Consider the following 6,542-nt stretch of genomic DNA (forward strand, 5'->3'; position numbering starts at 1 on the left):
CGGGATCGAATCTGCGGGTGGAATCGGCACCTCGTCCCGCTGTCCGGTTCCCCCCCGTCGACTGCAACGGGTTTCCGAGGCCCGTCGGTCAGGCGCGGTTCGCTCCGCAATCCGCCGGCCGATCGGCACCGGGCGGGGCTCTACGGAAAGAGGGGACCCTCCGGCGTCGAGTGCCGGCGCACCGACCCCGCAGGCTGACCGGGAAGGTTAAGACTCACCCCGCTGAATGCCCGGCCCCGGGCACCCTCCGGCGCCGGGGCCATAACTTCGGGGAGGGAGGTCCGAGCTCCGCGCGGTCGACGGCAGGTGAAAGGGGCCGGTGCGCCGCGGAAGGCGACAGCAGTCCCGTCAGGCTGCACCTCTGCTCGGGCGAACGGCGTCAGGAAAAGGGGAGAGCACTTCCCCACCGATAGCTCCGGAACGCCCGGACCCATTGGCCCGCGGCACCGGTGGCTGCTAGAGGGCCTCCGGCGCCGTCAGCCGGGGTACGTCCCAGGCCGGCCGGACGGCGGGCAGCCGGAGGCAACGGCCTGGAACGGAGCCAGACTTGAGTCGTTCCGTGTGCCGTGGGCAAAAAGGCAGGGCTGCGGGTCAGCGCAGTTTGGCAAACCTAGCCGCAAGTGCGGGAAGGGCGGAGGAGCACACGGACGCCGCCTTCCCAAACTGAGCCCAAAGTGCCCAGGCATGCCCCCTTGATCTCGCCTAATCAGTGAGCCCAAAATAATTTCAGAGTGTGGAAACCTGATCCAAAAAGGTCGAAAAGAACGGCCAGAGATCAAGTCCGAAAGGGGAAATCAGTAACAAGCAAGCAGAGTAATCATTAACCAAAAAGCGCAAAATTATGTTAAAAGTGTGAAATCATTAACCAAAAAGTCGAAAATAATGTCCAGAGACCAAGTCCGAAAGTACAAATAATTAACCAGTAAGCAGAGTCATCATTAACCAAAAATCGCAAAAGTAAGTAAAAAGTGTGAAATCATTAACCAAAAATCGCAAAAGTAAGTAAAAAGTGTGAAATCATTAACCAAAAACTCGAAAATAATGTCCAGAGACTAAGTCCGAAAGGGCAAATGGTTAACCAGTAAGCAGAGTAATCATTAACCAAAAATCGCAAAAGTAAGTAAGAAGTGTGAAATCATTAACCAAAAATCGCAAAAGTAAGTAAAAAGTGTGAAATCATTAACCAAAAACTCGAAAATAATGTCCAGAGACCAAGTCCGAAAGGGCAAATGGTTAACCAGTAAGCAGAGTAATCATTAACCAAAAAGGGCAAAAGTAAGTAAAAAGTATGAAATCATTAACCAAAAAGCACAAAATTAAGTTAAAAGTGTGAAATCATTAACCAAAAAGTCGAAAATAATCTCCAGAGACTAAGTGCGAAAGGGCAAATGGTTAACCAGTAAGCAGAGTCATCATTAACCAAAAATCGCAAAAGTAAGTAAAAAGTGTGAAATCATTAACCAAAAACCCGAAAATAATGTCCAGAGACTAAGTCCAAAAGGGCAAATGGTTAACCAGTAAGCAGAGTAATCATTAACCAAAAATCGCAAAAGTAAGTAAAAAGTGTGAAATCATTAACCAAAAACTCGAAAATAATCTCCAGAGACTAAGTCCGAAAGGGCAAATGGTTAACCAGTAAGCAGAGTAATCATTAACCAAAAGGCGCAAAAGTAAGTAAAAAGTATGAAATCATTAACCAAAAAGCGCAAAAATATGTTAAAAGTGTGAAATCATTAACCAAAAAGTCGAAAATAATGTGCAGAGACTAAGTCCGAAAGGGCAAATGGTTAACCAGTAAGCAGAGTAATCATTAACCAAAAAGCGCAAAAATATGTTAAAAGTGTGAAATCATTAACCAAAAACTCGAAAATAATGTGCAGAGACTAAGTCCGAAAGGGCAAATGGTTAACCAGTAAGCAGAGTAATCATTAACCAAAAATCGCAAAAGTAAGTAAAAAGTGTGAAATCATTAACCAAAAACTCGAAAATAATCTCCAGAGACTAAGTCCGAAAGGGCAAATGGTTAACCAGTAAGCAGAGTAATCATTAACCAAAAGGCGCAAAAGTAAGTAAAAAGTATGAAATCATTAACCAAAAAGCGCAAAAATATGTTAAAAGTGTGAAATCATTAACCAAAAAGTCGAAAATAATGTGCAGAGACTAAGTCCGAAAGGGCAAATGGTTAACCAGTAAGCAGAGTAATCATTAACCAAAAAGCGCAAAAATATGTTAAAAGTGTGAAATCATTAACCAAAAACTCGAAAATAATGTGCAGAGACTAAGTCCGAAAGGGCAAATGGTTAACCAGTAAGCAGAGTAATCATTAACCAAAAAGCTTAAAAATATGTTAAAGTGTGAAATCATTAACCAAAAACTCGAAAATAATCTCCAGAGACTAAGTCCGAAAGGGCAAATGGTTAACCAGTAAGCAGAGTAATCATTAACCAAAAAGGGCAAAAGTAAGTAAAAAGTATGAAATCATTAACCAAAAAGCACAAAATTAAGTTAAAAGTGTGAAATCATTAACCAAAAACTCGAAAATAATGTGCAGAGACTAAGTCCGAAAGGGCAAATGGTTAACCAGTAAGCAGAGTAATCATTAACCAAAAAGCGCAAAATTATGTTAAAAGTGTGAAATCATTAACCAAAAACTCGAAAATAATGTCCAGAGACCAAGTCCGAAAGTACAAATAATTAACCAGTAAGCAGAGTCATCATTAACCAAAAATCGCAAAAGTAAGTAAAAAGTGTGAAATCATTAACCAAAAATCGCAAAAGTAAGTAAAAAGTGTGAAATCATTAACCAAAAACTCGAAAATAATCTCCAGAGACTAAGTCCGAAAGGGCAAATGGTTAACCAGTAAGCAGAGTAATCATTAACCAAAAATCGCAAAAGTAAGTAAAAAGTGTGAAATCATTAACCAAAAATCGCAAAAGTAAGTAAAAAGTGTGAAATCATTAACCAAAAACTCGAAAATAATGTCCAGAGACCAAGTCCGAAAGGGCAAATGGTTAACCAGTAAGCAGAGTAATCATTAACCAAAAAGGGCAAAAGTAAGTAAAAAGTATGAAATCATTAACCAAAAAGCACAAAATTAAGTTAAAAGTGTGAAATCATTAACCAAAAAGTCGAAAATAATCTCCAGAGACTAAGTGCGAAAGGGCAAATGGTTAACCAGTAAGCAGAGTAATCATTAACCAAAAATCGCAAAAGTAAGTAAAAAGTATGAAATCATTAACCAAAAAGCACAAAATTAAGTTAAAAGTGTGAAATCATTAACCAAAATGTCGAAAACAATGTCCAGAGACTAAGTCCGAAAGGGCAAATGGTTAACCAGTAAGCAGAGTAATCATTAACCAAAAAGGGCAAAAGTAAGTAAAAAGTATGAAATCATTAACCAAAAAGCACAAAATTAAGTTAAAAGTGTGAAATCATTAACCAAAATGTCGAAAACAATGTCCAGAGACTAAGTCCGAAAGGGCAAATGGTTAACCAGTAAGCAGAGTAATCATTAACCAAAAATCGCAAAAGTAAGTAAAAAGTGTGAAATCATTAACCAAAAACCCGAAAATAATGTCCAGAGACTAAGTCCGAAAGGGCAAATGGTTAACCAGTAAGCAGAGTAATCATTAACCAAAAATCGCAAAAGTAAGTAAAAAGTATGAAATCATTAACCAAAAAGCACAAAATTAAGTTAAAAGTGTGAAATCATTAACCAAAATGTCGAAAACAATGTCCAGAGACTAAGTCCGAAAGGGCAAATGGTTAACCAGTAAGCAGAGTAATCATTAACCAAAAATCGCAAAAGTAAGTAAAAAGTGTGAAATCATTAACCAAAAACTCGAAAATAATCTCCAGAGACTAAGTCCGAAAGGGCAAATGGTTAACCAGTAAGCAGAGTAATCATTAACCAAAAATCGCAAAAGTAAGTAAAAAGTGTGAAATCATTAACCAAAAATCGCAAAAGTAAGTAAAAAGTGTGAAATCATTAACCAAAAACTCGAAAATAATGTCCAGAGACCAAGTCCGAAAGGGCAAATGGTTAACCAGTAAGCAGAGTAATCATTAACCAAAAAGGGCAAAAGTAAGTAAAAAGTATGAAATCATTAACCAAAAAGCACAAAATTAAGTTAAAAGTGTGAAATCATTAACCAAAAAGTCGAAAATAATCTCCAGAGACTAAGTGCGAAAGGGCAAATGGTTAACCAGTAAGCAGAGTAATCATTAACCAAAAAGGGCAAAAGTAAGTAAAAAGTATGAAATCATTAACCAAAAAGCACAAAATTAAGTTAAAAGTGTGAAATCATTAACCAAAATGTCGAAAACAATGTCCAGAGACTAAGTCCGAAAGGGCAAATGGTTAACCAGTAAGCAGAGTAATCACTAACCAAAAATCGCAAAAGTAAGTAAAAAGTGTGAAATCATTAACCAAAAACCCGAAAATAATGTCCAGAGACTAAGTCCGAAAGGGCAAATGGTTAACCAGTAAGCAGAGTAATCATTAACCAAAAATCGCAAAAGTAAGTAAAAAGTATGAAATCATTAACCAAAAAGCACAAAATTAAGTTAAAAGTGTGAAATCATTAACCAAAATGTCGAAAACAATGTCCAGAGACTAAGTCCGAAAGGGCAAATGGTTAACCAGTAAGCAGAGTAATCATTAACCAAAAAGGGCAAAAGTAAGTAAAAAGTATGAAATCATTAACCAAAAAGCACAAAATTAAGTTAAAAGTGTGAAATCATTAACCAAAATGTCGAAAACAATGTCCAGAGACTAAGTCCGAAAGGGCAAATGGTTAACCAGTAAGCAGAGTAATCATTAACCAAAAATCGCAAAAGTAAGTAAAAAGTGTGAAATCATTAACCAAAAAGCGCAAAAATATGTTAAAAGTGTGAAATCATTAACCAAAAACTCGAAAATAATGTGCAGAGACTAAGTCCAAAAGGGCAAATGGTTAACCAGTAAGCAGAGTAATCATTAACCAAAATGCGCAAAAGTAAGTAAAAAGTGTGAAATCATTAACCAAAAATCGCAAAAGTAAGTAAAAAGTGTGAAATCATTAACCAAAAACTCGAAAATAATCTCCAGAGACTAAGTCCGAAAGGGCAAATGGTTAACCAGTAAGCAGAGTAATCATTAACCAAAAATCGCAAAAGTAAGTAAAAAGTGTGAAATCATTAACCAAAAACTCGAAAATAATGTCCAGAGACTAAGTCCAAAAGGGCAAATGGTTAACCAGTAAGCAGAGTAATCATTAACCAAAAAGCGCAAAAGTAAGTAAAAAGTATGAAATCATTAACCAAAAACTCGAAAATAATGTGCAGAGACTAAGTCCGAAAGGGCAAATGGTTAACCAGTAAGCAGAGTAATCATTAACCAAAAAGCGCAAAAATATGTTAAAAGTGTGAAATCATTAACCAAAAACTCGAAAATAATGTCCAGAGACTAAGTCCGAAAGGGCAAATGGTTAACCAGTAAGCAGAGTAATCATTAACCAAAATGCGCAAAAGTAAGTAAAAAGTGTGAAATCATTAACCAAAAATCGCAAAAGTAAGTAAAAAGTGTGAAATCATTAACCAAAAACTCGAAAATAATCTCCAGAGACTAAGTCCGAAAGGGCAAATAATTAACCAGTAAGCAGAGTAATCATTAACCAAAAAGCGCAAAAATATGTTAAAAGTGTGAAATCATTAACCAAAAACTCGAAAATAATGTCCAGAGACTAAGTCCGAAAGGGCAAATAATTAACCAGTAAGCAGAGTAATCATTAACCAAAAAGCGCAAAAGTAAGTAAAAAGTGTGAAATCATTAACCAAAAAGTCGAAAATAATGCCCAGAGACTAAGTCCGAAAGGGCAAATGGTTAACCAGAAAATCCGTCGAATAATGTCCAGAGACTAAGTCCGAAAGGGCAAATGGTTAACCAGTGGAAGGGCGATCAAGCGGAAAAATTTGCCCCGGTTACCCGGGATGGAGTTCCAGAGGTCCGGCCAGAGTTGTCAAATTCGTCCCGCTGATCGGACGCTTGTCATTCGGGTGGCTGGGGGTTGGCGGGGTATCTGCACAGTAGTAGGAGGTGGCAAGTCGGGACTTGGACGTTTATTCCAAGAGTCCACCCGAGCCTCCAGGTCTGCAGAGACCGACCCTAGCTGCCGCCCAACCGACTTTTAAGCCTTTTTCGGATGGGGATTTTTTCCCATTTTCGTCCATTTTTCGGGTTTTCTGTCGGGCTTAATAGGCGGCAGCCTGACCCCCGGCCGAGGCGGGGGGCGCACTCTCCCTTGCGTAAGGGTCCGGATTTGCCCCGGAAAGTGCCCCCGACGGCCTCCCGACCCGGGTGCCTGCAGGGCGGGGGAAAGGGTAGTCCCAGCCGCAGGAAATCATTAACCAAAAGACTTAGCCGTCGGGGCAGAGGCTAAGACCCGGGCTGGTGAAATCATTAACCAAAAGGAATGCACCCTTTTCCGAAAGTGCAGGCCGAAATAAGGCGAGCCTTGGGCCGGGAAGGCCAAAACCCCCAACTCATGGAAGTGTATGGGGT

This window comes from Heterodontus francisci, unplaced genomic scaffold, assembly GCF_036365525.1.
Source record: "Heterodontus francisci isolate sHetFra1 unplaced genomic scaffold, sHetFra1.hap1 HAP1_SCAFFOLD_1196, whole genome shotgun sequence".
Taxonomy (NCBI): domain Eukaryota; kingdom Metazoa; phylum Chordata; class Chondrichthyes; order Heterodontiformes; family Heterodontidae; genus Heterodontus; species Heterodontus francisci.